Genomic DNA, 19,952 nt, shown 5'->3' with positions numbered 1-19,952 from the left:
ATTCCCGGGCGCGGCCACCGCTGCTGCCCACTGCTCCCCTCACCTCCCAGGGGGTGATCAAGGGTGATGAGTCAAATGCAGAGAATAATCTCGCCACACCTAGTGTGTGTGTGACAATCATTGGTACTTTAACTTTTACTTTAACTTTAACGCTAAACCTAAACCTAAACCTAACCCTAACCCTAACCATAAACCATAAACCCTAACCCTAACCCTTAACCCTAACCCTAACCCCTAACCCTAACCCCAACCCTAACCCTAACCCTAAACCTAACCCTAACCCTAACCCTAACCCTAACCCCAACCCCAACCCTAACCATAAACCCTAACCCTAACCCTAACCCTAGGGTTAGGGTTAGGGTTGCTGCAACAGCAGAGAGTTTATTCTGTCTTGACACTTTGTATTGATTTTTTCTATAACATTCTTCCCTTAAATGATCATGTTTACAGTGGTTGTTTTATATATACAAACCCCGTTTCCATATGAGTTGGGAAATTGTGTTAGATGTAAATATAAACGGAATACAATGATTTGCAAATCCTTTTCAACCCATATTCAGTTGAATATGCTACAAAGACAACATATTTGATGTACGAACTCATAAACTTTGTTGTTGTTTTTTTTAATAATTAACTTAGAATTTCATGGCTGCAACACGTGCCAAAGTAGTTGGGAAAGAGCATGTTCACCACTGTGTTACATGGCCTTTCCTTTTAACAACACTCAGTAAACGTTTGGGAACTGAGGAGACACATTTTTGAAGCTTCTCAGGTGGAATTCTTTCCCATTCTTGCTTGATGTACAGCTTAAGTTGTTCAACAGTCCGGGGGTCTCCGTTGTGCTATTTTAGGCTTCATAATGCGCCACACATTTTCAATGTCTGGACTACAGGCAGGCCAGTCTAGTACCCGCACTCTTTTACTATGAAGCCACGTTGATGTAACACGTGGCTTGGCATTGTCTTGCTGAAATAAGCAGGGGCGTCCATGGTAACGTTGCTTGGATGGCAACATATGTTGCTCCAAAACCTGTATGTACCTTTCAGCATTAATGGTGCCTTCACAGATGTGTAAGTTACCCATATCTTGGGCACTAATACACCCCCATACCATCACACATGCTGCCTTTTACACTTTGCGCCTATAACAATCCGGATGGTTCTTTTCCTCTTTGGTCCGGAGGACACGACGTCCACAGTTTCCAAAAACAATTTGAAATGTGGACTCGTCAGACCACGGAACACTTTTCCACTTTGTATCAGTCCATCTTAGATGAGCTCAGGCCCAGCGAAGCCGACGGCGTTTCTGGGTGTTGTTGATAAACGGTTTTCGCCTTGCATAGGAGAGTTTTAACTTGCACTTACAGATGTAGCGACCAACTGTAGTTTCTGAAGTGTTCCTGAGCCCATGTGGTGATATCCTTTACACACTGATGTCGCTTGTTGATGCAGTACAGCCTGAGGGATGGAAGGTCACGGGCTTAGCTGCTTACGTGCAGTGATTTCTCCAGATTCTCTGAACCCTTTGATGATATTACGGAGCGTAGATGGTGAAATCCCTAAATTCCTTGCAATAGCTGGTTGAGAAAGGTTTTTCTTAAACTGTTCAACAATTTGCTCATGCATTTGTTGACAAAGTGGTGACCCTCGCCCCATCCTTGTTTGTGAATGACTGAGCATTTCATGGAATCTACTTTTATACCCAATCATGGCACCCACCCGTTCCCAATTTGCCTGTTCACCTGTGGGATGTTCCAAATAAGTGTTTGATGAGCATTCCTCAACTTTATCAGTATTTATTGCCACCTTTCCCAACTTCTTTGTCACGTGTTGCTGCCATCAAATTCTAAAGTTAATGATTATTTGCAAAAAAAAAAAAGTTTATCAGTTTGAACATAAAATATGTTGTCTTTGTAGCATATTCAACTGAATATGGGTTGAAAATGATTTGCAAATCATTGTATTCCGTTTATATTTACATCTAACACAATTTCCCAACTCATATGGAAACGGGGTTTATATTTTTTTATGTATGTCGCTTTAGATAAAAGCATCTGCCAAATACTTCAACATAAACATTTATAAACACCTGAAAGTCTTTATATCAGCTAAATCCAGCAATCTGTTTCACTGGATTCAGAATAAAAGCAAATTCTGTTTTACCCAACAATGTTAGTATTTGAATATTGTTACTTGAAGACTTATTCCTGGTTACAATTATACTGTTAAGAAAGTATTGTCTTATACTCTGCCTAAAATGAGAATGCATCATAATCAGGGGCGGCTGGTGAATTTTGTTTTAGGTGGGGCTGAAAGTTTGTAAACCAAACCCCTGTAGGGGAGTCATCCTCCCTACAGGGGTTAACCCTAACCCTAACCCTAACCCTAACCCCTAACCCAGAAGATTTCTTTGTGATTTTCACATACAAATATTGAAGATCTTTGCTCCTTCTCAACTCTGTGCTAATATTCTTTTCCCAAAATACAACCAATAGTATGTTAATGTTAAATCTTACTTGTGAAAAGTAATCCCCCAATTCCTATTTTCAACAGTCCGCTCATTTGAGCAGGAAAATGCTGAACACCATCTTTGTTTTCTACCTGTCAACTGTCAGTTTAGCATCTTTCTTTTCTACCTGTCAACTGTCAGTTTAGCATCTTTTTTTTCTACCTGTCAACTGTCAGTTTAGCATCTTTGTTTTCTACCTGTCAACTGTCAGTTTAGCATGTATGTTTTCTACCTGTCAACTGTCAGTTTAGCATCTTTGTTTTCTACCTGTCAACTGTCAGTTTAGCATCTTTGTTTTCTACCTGTCAACTGTCAGTTTAGCATCTTTGTTTTCTACCTGTCAACTGTCAGTTTAGCATCTTTGCTTTCTACCTGTCAACTGTCAGTTTAGCATCTTTGCTTTCTACCTGTCAACTGTCAGTTTAGCATCTTTGCTTTCTACCTGTCAACTGTCAGTTTAGCATCTTTGTTTTCTACCTGTCAACTGTCAGTTTAGCATCTTTGTTTTCTACCTGTCAACTGTCAGTTTAGCATCTTTGTTTTCTACCTGTCAACTGTCAGTTTAGCATCTTTGTTTTCTACCTGTCAACTGTCAGTTTAGCATCTTGGTTTTCTACCTGTCAACTGTCAGTTTAGCATCTTTGCTTTCTACCTGTCAACTGTCAGTTTAGCATCTTTGCTTTCTACCTGTCAACTGTCAGTTTAGCATCTTTGCTTTCTACCTGTCAACTGTCAGTTTAGCATCTTTGTTTTCTACCTGTCAACTGTCAGTTTAGCATCTTTGTTTTCTACCTGTCAACTGTCAGTTTAGCATCTTTGTTTTCTACCTGTCAACTGTCAGTTTAGCATCTTTGTTTTCTACCTGTCAACTGTCAGTTTAGCATCTTTGCTTTCTACCTGTCAACTGTCAGTTTAGCATCTTTGCTTTCTACCTGTCAACTGTCAGTTTAGCATCTTTGCTTTCTACCTGTCAACTGTCAGTTTAGCATCTTTGTTTTCTACCTGTCAACTGTCAGTTTAGCATGTATGTTTTCTACCTGTCAACTGTCAGTTTAGCATCTTTGTTTTCTACCTGTCAACTGTCAGTTTAGCATCTTTGTTTTCTACCTGTCAACTGTCAGTTTAGCATCTTTGTTTTCTACCTGTCAACTGTCAGTTTAGCATCTTTGTTTTCTACCTGTCAACTGTCAGTTTAGCATCTTTGCTTTCTACCTGTCAACTGTCAGTTTAGCATCTTTGCTTTCTACCTGTCAACTGTCAGTTTAGCATCTTTGCTTTCTACCTGTCAACTGTCAGTTTAGCATCTTTGTTTTCTACCTGTCAACTGTCAGTTTAGCATCTTTGTTTTCTACCTGTCAACTGTCAGTTTAGCATCTTTGTTTTCTACCTGTCAACTGTCAGTTTAGCATCTTTGTTTTCTACCTGTCAACTGTCAGTTTAGCATCTTGGTTTTCTACCTGTCAACTGTCAGTTTAGCATCTTTGCTTTCTACCTGTCAACTGTCAGTTTAGCATCTTTGCTTTCTACCTGTCAACTGTCAGTTTAGCATATTTGCTTTCTACCTGTCAACTGTCAGTTTAGCATCTTTGTTTTCTACCTGTCAACTGTCAGTTTAGCATCTTTGTTTTCTACCTGTCAACTGTCAGTTTAGCATCTTTGTTTTCTACCTGTCAACTGTCAGTTTAGCATCTTTGTTTTCTACCTGTCAACTGTCAGTTTAGCATCTTTGCTTTCTACCTGTCAACTGTCAGTTTAGCATCTTTGCTTTCTACCTGTCAACTGTCAGTTTAGCATCTTTGCTTTCTACCTGTCAACTGTCAGTTTACCATCTTTGCTTTCTACCTGTCAACTGTTAGTTTAGCATCTTTGCTTTCTACCTGTCAACTGTCAGTTTAGCATCTTTGTTTTCTACCTGTCAACTGTCAGTTTAGCATCTTTGTTTTCTACCTGTCAACTGTCAGTTTAGCATCTTTGTTTTCTACCCGTCAACTGTCAGTTTAGCATCTTTGTTTTCTACCTGTCAACTGTCAGTTTAGCATCTTTGCTTTCTACCTGTCAACTGTCAGTTTAGCATCTTTGCTTTCTACCTGTCAACTGTCAGTTTAGCATCTTTGTTTTCTACCTGTCAACTGTCAGTTTAGCATCTTTGTTTTCTACCTGTCAACTGTCAGTTTAGCATCTTTGTTTTCTACCTGTCAACTGTCAGTTTAGCATCTTTGTTTTCTACCTGTCAACTGTCAGTTTAGCATCTTTGCTTTCTACCTGTCAACTGTCAGTTTAGCATCTTTGCTTTCTACCTGTCAACTGTCAGTTTAGCATCTTTGCTTTCTACCTGTCAACTGTCAGTTTAGCATCTTTGTTTTCTACCTGTCAACTGTCAGTTTAGCATCTTTGTTTTCTACCTGTCAACTGTCAGTTTAGCATCTTTGTTTTCTACCTGTCAACTGTCAGTTTAGCATCTTTGTTTTCTACCTGTCAACTGTCAGTTTAGCATCTTTGTTTTCTACCTGTCAACTGTCAGTTTAGCATCTTTGCTTTCTACCTGTCAACTGTCAGTTTAGCATCTTTGCTTTCTACCTGTCAACTGTCAGTTTAGCATCTTTGCTTTCTACCTGTCAACTGTTAGTTTAGCATCTTTGCTTTCTACCTGTCAACTGTCAGTTTAGCATCTTTGTTTTCTACATGTCAACTGTCAGTTTAGCATCTTTGTTTTCTACCTGTCAACTGTCAGTTTAGCATCTTTGTTTTCTACCTGTCAACTGTCAGTTTAGCATCTTTGTTTTCTACCTGTCAACTGTCAGTTTAGCATCTTTGTTTTCTACCTGTCAACTGTCAGTTTAGCATCTTTGTTTTCTACCTGTCAACTGTCAGTTTAGCATCTTTGCTTTCTACCTGTCAACTGTCAGTTTAGCATCTTTGCTTTCTACCTGTCAACTGTCAGTTTAGCATCTTTGCTTTCTACCTGTCAACTGTCAGTTTAGCATCTTTGCTTTCTACCTGTCAACTGTTAGTTTAGCATCTTTGCTTTCTACCTGTCAACTGTCAGTTTAGCATCTTTGTTTTCTACCTGTCAACTGTCAGTTTAGCATCTTTGTTTTCTACCTGTCAACTGTCAGTTTAGCATCTTTGTTTTCTACCCGTCAACTGTCAGTTTAGCATCTTTGTTTTCTACCCGTCAACTGTCAGTTTAGCATCTTTGCTTTCTACCTGTCAACTGTCAGTTTAGCATCTTTGTTTTCTACCTGTCAACTGTCAGTTTAGCATCTTTGTTTTCTACCTGTCAACTGTCAGTTTAGCATGTATGTTTTCTACCTGTCAACTGTCAGTTTAGCATCTTTGTTTTCTACCTGTCAACTGTCAGTTTAGCATCTTGGTTTTCTACCTGTCAACTGTCAGTTTAGCATCTTTGCTTTCTACCTGTCAACTGTCAGTTTAGCATCTTTGCTTTCTACCTGTCAACTGTCAGTTTAGCATCTTTGCTTTCTACCTGTCAACTGTCAGTTTAGCATCTTTGTTTTCTACCTGTCAACTGTCAGTTTAGCATCTTTGTTTTCTACCTGTCAACTGTCAGTTTAGCATCTTTGTTTTCTACCTGTCAACTGTCAGTTTAGCATCTTTGTTTTCTACCTGTCAACTGTCAGTTTAGCATCTTTGCTTTCTACCTGTCAACTGTCAGTTTAGCATCTTTGCTTTCTACCTGTCAACTGTCAGTTTAGCATCTTTGCTTTCTACCTGTCAACTGTCAGTTTAGCATCTTTGCTTTCTACCTGTCAACTGTTAGTTTAGCATCTTTGCTTTCTACCTGTCAACTGTCAGTTTAGCATCTTTGTTTTCTACCTGTCAACTGTCAGTTTAGCATCTTTGTTTTCTACCTGTCAACTGTCAGTTTAGCATCTTTGTTTTCTACCCGTCAACTGTCAGTTTAGCATCTTTGTTTTCTACCTGTCAACTGTCAGTTTAGCATCTTTGCTTTGTACCTGTCAACTGTCAGTTTAGCATATTTGTTTTCTACCTGTCAACTGTCAGTTTAGCATCTTTGTTTTCTACCTGTCAACTGTCAGTTTAGCATCTTTGCTTTCTACCTGTCAACTGTCAGTTTAGCATCATTGTTTTCTACCTGTCAACTGTCAGTTTAACATCTTTGTTTTCTACCTGTCAACTGTCAGTTTAGCATCTTTGTTTTCTACCTGTCAGCTGTCAGTTTAGCATCTTTTTTTTCTACCTGTCAACTGTCAGTTTAGCATCTTTGTTTTCTACCTGTCAACTGTCAGTTTAGCATCTTTGCTTTCTACCTGTCAACTGTCAGTTTAGGCTACTCGCCGGCTCCTCATCACCACTTCAAGATGGCGGCCAAATTGCTAGCGTCACAGCAGCCAATGCTGCGTCTACTTATAAGACGTCTATGGTTATAACGTCATTGCAAACACGGCAATCTGTTGCGTCCACTGCAGTTCGCTACCTTATTCATACTTTTTGTTACGTGATTTTTTTTAAGCAGGGTTGCATGAGTTACCTACACATAACGTTACGTTAGTCAATGTATCACACACAGTAACGTAACGTTAGTCAATGTATCACACACAGTAACGTAACGTTAGTCAATGTATCACACACAGTAACGTAACGTTAGACAGCGGTCAGCAGCACCGCGTATTTTAGCCACCTACAAAAAGATAAACACAGTCAAATAAATAAGAATATGTGTACATATTGCATAGGGCCCTGACATCTAAAAAGTACAACTCTGTTCATTGTTATGTTCATATATTTGTTATGTTTCCATGTGTACGCACACATCAACACACATACAGTATGAGATGAGATCAATGAGATAAGGTAAGAACAGGATAGAAACTGCTGTGGAACTAGTTACAATGCTATATGCCATGGAAATACAATGTTAACACTTTTGTGCAAATAAGTACAGTTGCATTTGTTTTGTCAAATGTGTTTATTCTGTAAAGGAATGAGTTAAATGTATAACATGTACTATTATGAACTGCAATGTCAGCACTATTTTTGTTCCTGCAATTTCAAATGCACTTGTTTTAATAAATAAATACAGCGTTTTAAAAGCATACACAATCTGTGTTAATATATTAGTCTGTGGTTAAAACGACTTGAAAGGACTCGAAACTCAAAATGCAGGACTTGGGACTTGACTTGAGACTTGACTTGAGACTTTCCAGTCTTGACTTTGGACTTGACTCGGACCTGCCTGTCTTGACTCGGGACTTGACTCGAGACTTGAGGGCAAAGACTTGAGACTTACTTGTGACTTGCAAAGCAATGACTTGGTCCCACCTCTGTATATTAGTGGCCAAGACATGGGTAACTTACACATCTGTGAAGGCACCATTAATGCTGAAAGGTACATACAGGTTTTGGAGCAACATATGTTGCCATCCAAGCAACGTTACCATGGACGCCCCTGCTTATTTCAGCAAGACAATGCCAAGCCACGTGTTACATCAACATAGCTTCATAGTAAAAGAGTGCGGGTACTAGACTGGCCTGCCTGTAGTCCAGACCTGTCTCCCATTGAAAATGCATGGCACATTATGAAGCCTAAAATAGCACAAGGGAGACCCCCGGACTGTTGAACAACTTAAGCTGTACATCAAGCAAGAATGGGAAAGAATTCCACCTGAGAAGCTTCAAAAATGTGTCTCCTCAGTTCCCAAACCTTTACTGAGTGTTGTTAAAAGGAAAGGCCATGTAACACAGTGGTAAAAATGCCCCTGTGACAACTTTTTTGCAAAGTGTTGCTACCATTAAATTCAAAGTTAATTATTATTTGCCAAAAAAAAAAAAAAAAGTTTATGAGTTTGAACATCAAATATGTTGTCTTTGTAGCATATTCAACTGAATATGGCTTGAAAAGGATTTGCAAATCATTGTATTCCGTTTATATTTACATCCAACACAATTTCCCAACTCATATGGAAACAGGGTTTGTAGTATTGCTGTGTATTGTTTTGTTGGATTGATAAAAAAAAAAAAAAAAAAAAAGTTTGTCGGACACTAAAGCGATATGTCCCTCACGGGGGTTTTATTTTGAAAGTAACAACCGGAAGTGTAGAAGTCGGTCGCTTCCTCCGGCTTCACAGCCGTGAGTACTTCTCTCTCCTCTCCCGTGTGTCTCCTCTCACTGCGTGGACGTGTTGATAACCTCGCTCGTGTCTCGTCGCCCCTGCGCGGACCCACGAGACGGTCGCCACGCCTTCGGGGAGACACTTTAACCCGGCGTCAGCTCTCCTCTAGTGACCGCCGGTGCTCTCCACCTGGGCAGGAATCCTTTCTTTTTTTTTTTTAAAGAGGAACATTTTTTCCCACTGTCTTACATCAAATCACGCCTCTTCGGTTGCGTGGTTGTGCTGCTGCGTGGACGCCTCTTTTTTTGAGGGATATCACTGTCTTGAAGGATGGGGATCACAGTGTAGTGGCGGTAAGTTACAAGGTTATTTGTTTTTTTCTTGTTGTTTTTTTCAGCCTGGCGTGTCATCCAGCGTGGAATCATGGCGATGACATTGACATAATTGCAGCACTTTAGCGTGTTTTGCAGGGCGTGTAATAAACCCCCACTCCTTCATCCTTTTGGTGAGCATGTGACGATGGCTCTCTATTCAAACACGAGTGGGAGATAAAGATAGTGGATATTGACCACGCTTGTCATTGTTCTTGTAATCATTAATGAGTGTGGGTAGTGGAGGCAAAACAATCATATTTTGTTGCATGTCATGATTGGTTGGCTGGTCCGGAACATCATCAAAAGGTTCAGAGAGTCTGGAAAAATCATTGCAGTAAGCGAAGTACTGCATCAAAAAGTGTCATCGGTGTGTAAAGGATATCACCACCTTGGCTCAGGAACACTTCAGAAAACCACTGTCAGTTTGTCGCGACATCTGTAAGTGCAAGTTAAAACTCTACTATGCAAAGCGGAAGCCATTTATCAACAACACCCAGAAACGCCGCCAACTTTTTGTAAATGGTAAATAAAAACCTTATACAATGATTTAAACATACTTTTCAACCTATATTCAATTGAATAGACTGCTAAGACAAGATACTTAATGTTCCAACTGGAAAACTTTGTTATTTTTCGCAATTATTAGCTCATTTGGAATTTGATGCCTGCAACATGTTTCAAAAAAGCTGGCACAAGTGACAAAAAAGACTGATAAAGTTGAGGAATGCTCATCAAACACTTATTTGGAACATCCCACGGGTGTGCAGGCTAATTGGGAACAGGTGGGTGCCATAAAAGCAGCTTCCATGAAATGCTCAGTCATTCACAAACAAGGATGGGGGCGAGGGTCACCACTTTGTCAACAAATACGTGAACAAATTGTCGAAAAGTTTAAGAACAGCATTTCTCAACCAGCTATTGCAAGAAATTTAGGGATTTCACCATCTACGATCAGTAATATCATCAAAAGGTTCAGAGAATCTGGAGAAATCACTGCACGTAAGCGATGATATTACAGACCTTCGATCCTTCAGGCTGTACTGCATCAAAAACCGACATCATTGTGTAAAGGATATCACCACATGGTCTCAGGAACACTTCAGAAACCCACTGTCAGTAACAACAGTTGGTCGCTACATATGTAAGTGCAAGTTAAAACTCTACTATGCAAAGCGAAAGCCATTTATCAACAACACCCAGAAACGCCGCCGGCTTTTCGTAAATGGTAAATAAAAACCGAATACAATGATTTAAAAATCCTTTTCAACCTATATTCAATTGAATAGACTGCAAAGACAAGATACTTAATGTTTGAATTGGAAAACTTTGTTATTTTTTGCTAATATTAGCTCATTTGGAATTTGATGCCTGCAACATGTTTCAAAAAAGCTGGCACAAGTGACAAAAAAGACTGAGAAAGTTGAGGAATGCTCATCAAACACTTATTTGGAACATCCCACGGGTGTGCAGGCTAATTGGGAACAGGTGGGTGCCATAAAAGCAGCTTCCATGAAATGCTCAGTCGTTCACAAACAAGGATGGGGCGAGGGTCACCACTTTGTCAACAAATACGTGAACAAATTGTCGAAAAGTTTAAGAACAGCATTTCTCAACCAGCTATTGCAAGGAATTAAGGGATTTCACCATCTACGATCAGTAATATCATCAAAAGGTTCAGAGAATCTGGAGAAATAACTGCACGTAAGCGATGATATTACAGACCTTCGATCCTTCAGGCTGTACTGCATCAAAAACCGACATCAGTGTGTAAAGGATATCACCACATGGTCTCAGGAACACTTCAGAAACCCACTGTCAGTAACTACAGTTGGTCGCTACATCTGTAAGTGCAAGTTAAAACTCTACTATGCAAAGCGAAAGCCATTTATCAACAACACCCAGAAACGCCGCCGGCTTTTTGTAAATGGTAAATAAAAACCGAATACAATGATTTAAAAATCCTTTTCAACCTATATTCAATTGAATAGACTGCTAAGACAATATACTTAATGTTCGAATTGGAAAACTTTGTAATTTTTTGCTAATATTAGCTCATTTGGAATTTGATGCCTGCAACATGTTTCAAAAAAGCTGGCACAAGTGACAAAAAAGACTGAGAAAGTTGAGGAATGCTCATCAAACACTTATTTGGAACATCCCACAGGTGTGCAGGCTAATTGGGAACAGGTGGGTGCCATGATTGGGTATAAAAGCAGCTTCCATGAAATGCTCAGTCATTCACAAACAAGGATGGGGCGAGGGTCACCACTTTGTCAACAAATACGTGAACAAATTGTCGAAAAGTTTAAGAACAGCATTTCTCAACCAGCTATTGCAAGGAATTTAGGGATTTCACCATCTACGATCAGTAATATCATCAAAGGGTTCAGAGAATCTGGAGAAATCACTGCACGTAACCGATGATATTAAAGACCTTCGATCCTTCAGGCTGTACTGCATCAAAAACCGACATCAGTGTGTAAAGGATATCACCACATGGTCTCAGGAACACTTCAGAAACCCACTGTCAGTAACTACAGTTGGTCGCTACATCTGTAAGTGCAAGTTAAAACTCTACTATGCAAAGCGAAAGCCATTTATCAACAACACCCAGAAACGCCGCCGGCTTTTCGTAAATGGTAAATAAAAACCTTATACAATGATTTAAACATACTTTTCAACCTATATTCAATTGAATAGACTGCAAAGACAAGATACTTAATGTTCAAATTGGAAAACTTTGTTATTTTTTGCTAATATTGGCTCATTTGGAATTTGATGCCTGCAACAGGTTTCAAAAAAGCTGGCACAAGTGGCAAAAAAGACTGATAAAGTTGAGGAATGCTCATCAAACACTTATTTGGAACATCCCACGGGTGTGCAGGCTCATTGGGAACAGGCGGGTGCCATAAAAGCAGCTTCCATGAAATGCTCAGTCATTCACAAACAAGGATGGGGGCGAGGGTCACCACTTTGTCAACAAATACGTGAGCAAATTGTCGAAAAGTTTAAGAACAACATTTCTCAACCAGCTATTGCAAGGAATTAAGGGATTTCACCATCTACGATCAGTAATATCATCAAAAGGTTCAGAGAATCTGGAGAAATAACTGCACGTAACCGATGATATTACAGACCTTCGATCCTTCAGGCTGTACTGCATCAAAAACCGACATCAGTGTGTAAAGGATATCACCACATGGTCTCAGGAACACTTCAGAAACCCACTGTCAGTAACTACAGTTGGTCGCTACATCTGTAAGTGCAAGTTAAAGCTCTACTATGCAAAGCGAAAGCCATTTATCAACAACACCCAGAAACGCCGCCGGCTTTTCGTAAATGGTAAATAAAAACCGAATACAATGATTTCAAAATCCTTTTCAACCTATATTCAATTGAATAGACTGCTATGACAATATACTTAATGTTCGAACTGGAAAAATGTGTTATTTTTTTTGCAAATATTAGCTCATGCCTGCAACAGGTTTCAAAAAAGCTGGCACAAGTGGCAAAAAAGAGTGAGAAAGTTGAGGAATGCTCATCAAACACAGGCAAATTGGGAACAGGTGGGTGCCATGATTGGGTATAAAAGTAGATTCCAGGAAATGCTCAGTCATTCACAAACAAGGATGGGGCGAGGGTCACCACTTTGTCAACAAATGCCTGAGCAAATTGTTGAACAGTTTAAGGACAACATTTCTCAACCAGCTATTGCAAGGAATTTAGGGATTTCACCATCTACGGTCCGTAATATCATCAAAAGGTTCAGAGAATCTGGAGAAATCACTGCACGTAAGCAATGACATTGATAAAACAGACATCAAAAACTGACATCAGTGTGTAAAGGATATCACCACATGGGCTCAGGAACACTTATTAAAACCACTGTCAGTAACTACAGTTTGTCGCGACATCTGTAAGTGCAAGTTAAAACTCTACTATACAACGCGAAAGCCATTTATCAACAACACCCAGAAACGCCGCCAGCTTCGCTGGGCCCCGAGTTCATCTAAGATGGACTGATGCAAAGTGGGAAAGTGTTCTGTGGTCTGACGAGTCCACATTTCAAATTGTTTTTGGAAACTGTTGACGTATACTATGTGAACGTATACCGTATTTTTCGGACTGTAAGTCGCAGTTTTTTTCATGGTTTGCGACTTATACTCAGGAGTGACTTGTGTGTGAAATGATGAACACATTAGCGTAAAATATCAAATAATATTATTGATGTCATTCACGTAAGAGACTAGACGTATAAGATTTCATGGGATTTAGTGACAGATTGTTTGGTAAACGTATAGCATGTTCTATATGTTATAGTTATTTGAATGATTCTTAGCATAATATGTTACGTTAACATAGCAGTTGGTTATTTATGCCTCATATAACGTACACTTATTCAGCCTGTTGTTCACTATTCTTCATTTATTTTAAATTGCCTTTCAAATGTCTATTCTTGCTGTTGGCTTTTATCAAATACATTTCCCCCAAAAAATGCGATTTATAGTCCAGTGCGACTTATATATGTTTTTTTCCTTCTTTACTAAGCATTTTCGGGCGGTGCGACTTATACTCCGGTGCGACTTATACTCCGGTGCGACTTATACTCCGGTGCGACTTATACTCCGAAAAATACGGTACTATGTGGACATATACTACGTATATTACGTTCTCTTGATTGCATCAACATAATGTTCAAGATGCTCTGAATTTATATCGTTTGAGAATCATGCTACAATAAAACTAGAGGTGTCCTGATAAGTAATGTGGGATGCCACTGATTATCTTTTTGATCCGAAACGGAGTAAAATTCAGTAGGAGAGTGTGGAAATAATAGTAAGATCCACGACCACAATGATAAATCCCCATTGTGCAGGTGTACTTAAAGGGGAACATTATCAGCAGACCTATGTAAGCGTCAATATATACCTTGATGTTGCAGAAAAAAGACCATATATTTTTTTAACCGATTTCCGAACTCAATGGGTGAATTTTGGCGAATTAAACGCCTTTCTAATATTTGCTCTCGGAGCGTTGTGACGTCACATCGGGAAGCAATCCGCCATTTTCTCAAACACCGAGTCAAATCAGCTCTGTTATTTTACGTTTTTTCGACTGTTTTCCGTACCTTGGAGACATCATGCCTCGTCGGTGTGTTGTCGGAGGGTGTAACAACACCAACAGGGACGGATTCAAGTTGCACCAGTGGCCCAAAGATGCCAAAGTGGCAAGAAATTGGACGTTTGTTCCGCACACTTTACCCACGAAAGCTATGCTACGACAGAGATGGCAAGAATGTGTGGATATCCTGCGACACTCAAAGCAGATGCATTTCCAACCATAAAGTCAAAGAAATCTGCCGCCAGACCCCCATTGAATCTGCCGGAGTGTGCGAGCAATTCAGGGACAAAGGACCTCGGTAGCACGGCAAGCAATGGCGGCAGTTTGTTCCAGCAGACGAGCGAGCTAAACCCCCTGGATGTCTTGGCTCACACCGTCCCTTATGCCACCGAAGATGATCAAAAGAAGAATATCGACCCTAGCTTCCCTGGCCTGCTGACATCAACTCCAAAACTGGACAGATCAGCTTTCAGGAAAAGAGCGCGGATGAGGGTATGTCTACAGAATATATTAATTGATGAAAAATGGGCTGTCTGCACTCTCAAAGTGCATGTTGTTGCCAAATGTATTTCATATGCTGTAAACCTAGTTCATAGTTGTTAGTTTCCTTTAATGCCAAACAAACACATACCAATCGTTGGTTAGAAGGCGATCGCCGAATTCGTCCTCGCTTTCTCCCGTGTCGCTGGCTGTCGTGTCGTTTTCGTGGGTTTCGCTTGCATACGGTTCAAACCGATATGGCTCAATAGCTTCAGTTTCTTCTTCAATTTGGTTTTCGCTACCTGCCTCCACACTACAACCATCCGTTTCAATACATGCCTAATCTGTTGAATCGCTTAAGCCGCTGAAATCCGAGTCTGAATCCGAGCTAATGTCGCTATAGCTTGCTGTTCTTTCCGCCATGTTTGTTTGTGTTGGCTTCACTATGTGACGTCACAGGAAAATGGACGGGTGTTGAGAAACGATGGTTAAAATCAGGCACTTTGAAGCTTTTTTTAGGGATATTGCGTGATGGGCAAAATTTTGAAAAAAACTATATAATAAGCCACTGGGAACTGATTTTTAATGGTTTTAACCCTTCTGAAATTGTGATAATGTTCCCCTTTAAAGGAATGCCAATGATGCACCAAAGTGGCCGACACCGGCTAAAAGGATTTGTTATAGTTTTTTTTGTGTGTTTTTTTAATTTATTTTTTTTAGCAGCTTACTGCAACGTCACAAACCAGTTAGGTAGGAGGGATTTTAATTTGGGGTTTGCCAACGTTACCAGTCAAGCGACTTGCGAGCGTCGTTCCCACGCCCTCGGCTCCTCACGTTTGTGGACTTTTAAAGAAAAAATGCCGCTCTCTTGAGAAATGTTTGCTCTGCTGTGTGCTTCGAGGGAGCTTCTTTTTGCTCGGCGAATGGATTTCGACCTCTGTTGATGACAAAAGCACCGACTTTTATATTGTGATGACCTTTGCCACAGCGTTGGTAGTCAATAAGTAAACAGAACAGGGCTTTGTTGTGTGCTTTAGGGTTCTCACATTCGTCATGCACAGCTAAGAATAGTTTGGGGTGAAACTATGTACAAAACCAGTGAAGTTGGCACTTTGTGTAAATCGTAAATAAAAATGATTGATTTATTTATTTGAATTAGGACAAGGCATATTCATCAACATAAAGCAACAATGTCATTATGCCAGAGTTAGCACAATAGCTCATTTTCATCTGTTGTCCTAAGGCAGTTAATACAGTAAACATTCAACAGGTCATGATACAAAAGAATACAAAAAATCACAAGACATTACACATTACAAGCATACCATAAGCACAGCCCATGGACAAAAAAAAAAATGAAACAAACAACAAACAAACAAAAAACATGTGAAAAATCTAATTGTGATTAGTTTTCAACCACTGTTTCAGTGCAGTTTTAAATGTTAAATAGGCCTGTTCTATGCCTCTAATAGACCTCACCATTTGACCACATTTAGTCCTGCGTCTTTGTACGTTGCAGTCCCCTCTGGGCTCTGGTGTTTACTTGACTGCTATTTTTTCGATTAATCAAATCTCTCCAAGGGAGGGGGAGCAAGTTTATTTACAAACCCCGTTTCCATATGAGTTGGGAAATTGTGTTAGATGTAAATATAAACGGAATACAATGATTTGCAAATCCTTTTTTAACCCATATTCAATTGTATGCACTACAAAGACAACATATTTGATGTTCAAACTCTAATAATAATTAATTTAGAATTTCATGGCTGCAACACGTCCCAAAGTAGTTGGGAAAGGGCATGTTCACCACTGTGTTACATCACCTTTTCTTTTAACAACACTCAGTAAACGATTGGGAACTGAGGAAACTAATTGTTGAAGCTTTGAAAGTGGAATGCTTTCCCATTCTTGTTTTATGTAGAGCTTCAGTCGTTCAACAGTCCGGGGTCTCCGCTGTCGTATTTTAAGCTTCATAATGCGCCACACATTTTCAATGGGAGACAGGTCTGGACTGCAGGCGGTCCAGGAAAAAGACGGCGCTTAGATGGCAGCATATGTTGTTCCAAAACCTGTATGTTCCTTTCAGCATTAATGGTGCCTTCACAGATGTGTAAGTTACCCATGTCTTGAGCACTAATGCACCCCCATACCATCACAGATGCTGGCTTTTCAACTTTGCGTTGATAACAGTCTGAATGGTTCGCTTCCCCTTTGGTCCGGATGACACGATGTCGAATATTTCCAAAAACAATTTGAAATGTGGACTCGTCAGACCACAGAACACTTTTCCACTTTGCATGAGTCCATCTTAGATGATCTCGGGCCCAGAGAAGCCGGCGGCGTTTCTGGATGTTGTTGATAAATGGCTTTGGCTTTGCATAGTAGAGCTTTAACTTGCACTTACAGATGTAGCGACCAACTGTATTTAGTGACAGTGGTTTTCTGAAGTGTTCCTGAGCCCATGTGGTGATATCCTTTATAGATTGATGTCGGTTTTTGATACAGTGTCGTCTGAGGGATCGAAGGTCACGGTCATTCAATGTTGGTTTCCGGCCATGCCGCTTACGTGGAGTGATTTCTCCAGATTCTCTGAACCTTTTGATGATATTATGGACCGTAGATGTTGAAATCCCTAAATTTCTTGCAATTGCACTTTGAGAAACGTTGTTCTTAAACTGTTTGACTATTTGCTCACGCATTTGTTGACAAAGTGGTGTACCTCGCCCCATCCTTTCTTGTGAAAGACTGAGCATTTCATGGAATCTACTTTTATACCCAATCATGGCACCCACCTGTTCCCAATGTGCCTGCACACCTGTGGGATGTTCCAAATAAGTGTTTGATGAGCATTCCTCAACTTTATCAGTATTTATTGCCACCTTTCCCAACTTCTTTGTCACGTGTTGCTGCCATCAAATTCTAAAGTTAATGATTATTTGCAAAAAAAAAAATGTTTATCAGTTTGAACATCAAATATGTTGTCTTTGTAGCATATTCAACTGAATATGGGTTGAAAATGATTTGTAAATCATTGTATTCCGTTTATATTTACATCTAACACAATTTCCCAACTCATTTGGAAACAGGGTTTGTAGAACTCTAAAGATGAGGCAAACATCCATGAATATCTGATAATGATCTAAATCCAAAATATTATACTTTCTTAAAATGTTACAATAATGATACTTTAGAGGCTTTTTGTCCAGATTTTTTAGTCTTCGCTTGATGAGAGACTTTAGTGGCTTCAGGATATTCTTTGAGGTATGAGACCAAGTTGTATAGCAGTAGTTTTTGCAAAGGATTTGCAAATCCTTTTCAACCTATATTCAATTGAATAGACTGCAAAGACAAGATTCTTAACGTTTGAACTGGAAAATCTTGTTATTTTTTGCAAATATTAGCTCATTTGTAATTTGATGCCTGCAACGTGTTTAAAAAAAGCTGGCACAAGTGGCAAAAAAGACTGCGAAAGCTGAGGAATGCTCATCAAACCTTAATTTTGAACATGCCATCATGCAAAGTCCATATTGTGAGAATTTACTACAGATTGTCATGCAAAGTCTTGTCTTCAAGATTGTGGAGTAATGATTTGTGATACCACTGATTTTCTTTTCAATCCGATTCCAAGTAAAATTCAGGCTGGTATCGGTGATACCAATCCGACACTGAATGAAAATATACCAAATGTGTCTGCTAAATTTTAAAAAGTTGTGTATTTTCAAATAATAACAAAAATGCGATACAAATTTAAGATAAAAATGCGAAAAATTGGAAATTAATTACAGAAAGCTGAATTGTTTAAAACTAATAGTATATATACTCGCTTATGACACAAAGCTTCTTTTTTAACTCTACATAGTATCTGTTTTTAGCATTTTTTTTTTTAATAAAAAAAATATCAAAATGGGCCCCCCCCATACTTGACTTTTCAGTATGCAACCCTTGGCGGAAAAAGTTTAGACACCCTGACTTAAACTATTAAAAACTTGCAAAATACAAAACCCAAAACCAGTTTTCACGTTGTGTAAATGGTAAATAAAAACAGAATACGATGATTTGCAAATCCTTTTCAACCTACATTCAATTGAATAGACTGCAAAGACAAGATACTTAACGTTCAAACTGGAAAGCGTTGTTATTTTTTGCAAATATTAGCTCATTTGGAATTTGATGCTTGCAACATGTTTCAAAAAAGCTGGCACAAGTGGCAAAAAAGACTGAGAAAGTTGAGGAATGCTCATCAAACACTTTTGGAACATCCCACAGGTGAGCAGGCTAATTGGGAACAGGTGGGTGCCATGCTTGGGTATAAAAGCAGCTTCCATGAAATCATCAGTCGTTCACAAACAAGGACGGGGCGAGGGTCACCACTTTGTCAACAAATGCCTGAGCAAATTGTCGAACAGTTTAAGAACAGCATTTCCCAACGAGCTATAGCAAGGAATTTAGGGATTTCACCATCAAAAGGTTCAGAGAATCTGGAGAAATCACTGCACGTAAGCGATGATATTACGCACCTTCGATCCCTCAGGCTGTACTGCATCAAAAAATGACATCAGTGTGTAAAGGATATCACCACATGGGCTCAGGAACACTTCAGAAACCCACTGTATATACTATATATACTGGGGCGGTATAGCTCGGTTGGTAGAGTGGCCGTGCCATCAACCTGAGGGTTGCAGGTTCGATCCCCGCTTCCGCCATCCTAGTCACTGCCGTTGTGTCCTCGGGCAAGACACTTTACCCACCTGCTTCCAGTGCCACCCACACTGGTTTAAATGTAACTTAGATATTGGGTTTTCACTATGTAAAGCGCTTTGAGTCACTAGAGAAAAGCGCTATATAAGTATAATTCACTTCACTTCACTTCACTGTCAGTAACTACAGTTGGTCGCTACATCTGTAAGTGCAAGTTAAAACTCTACTATACAAAGCTAAAGCCGTTTATCAACAACACCCAGAAATTCCGCCGGCTTCGCTGGTCCTGAGCTCATCTAAGATGGACTGATACAAAGTGGAAAAGTGTTCTGTGGTCTGACGAGTCCACATTTCAAATTGTTTTTGGAAACTGTGGACATATACTATGTGGACGTATACTATGTATCACTATACATAGTGAACAATAGCCAATACATTACATACTCTTGATTGCATCAACATAATGTTCAAGATGCTCTGAATTTATATCGTTTGAGAATCATGTTACAATAAAACTAGAGGTGTCCCGATTAGTAATGTGGGATGCCACTGATTATTTTTTTGATCTAAAACTGAGCAAAATTGAGGCTGGTACTGGCAATATCCGATACCGTTACTTTGTGCAAATGTACCTAATTTTTCGGCTAAAAAGGTGTTTATTTCAAATAACAACATA

At 39.5% G+C, this 19,952-nt stretch overlaps 1 protein-coding gene across 2 annotated transcripts in view; it reads left to right on the top strand.

The window, feature by feature from the left end:
* LOC133576739 (ras-GEF domain-containing family member 1C-like) overlaps positions 1–19,952 on the top strand; it is a 209,525-nt gene that overhangs the window by 97,387 nt on the left and 92,186 nt on the right. The window contains exon 1 of one of the 2 annotated variants that reach the window (XM_061930073.2): positions 8,638–8,956. The exons of the other annotated variant lie outside the window; for it this stretch is intronic. The gene's annotated coding sequence lies outside the window, so the exon portion shown is untranslated. Of the gene's footprint in view, positions 1–8,637; positions 8,957–19,952 lie in introns of those variants that run through there. 2 annotated transcript variants of the gene reach the window in all.

The sequence above is a fragment of the Nerophis lumbriciformis genome, linkage group LG36 (genome assembly GCF_033978685.3).
Source record: "Nerophis lumbriciformis linkage group LG36, RoL_Nlum_v2.1, whole genome shotgun sequence".
Taxonomy (NCBI): domain Eukaryota; kingdom Metazoa; phylum Chordata; class Actinopteri; order Syngnathiformes; family Syngnathidae; genus Nerophis; species Nerophis lumbriciformis.
This window is presented reverse-complemented; position numbering and strand designations above follow the sequence as displayed.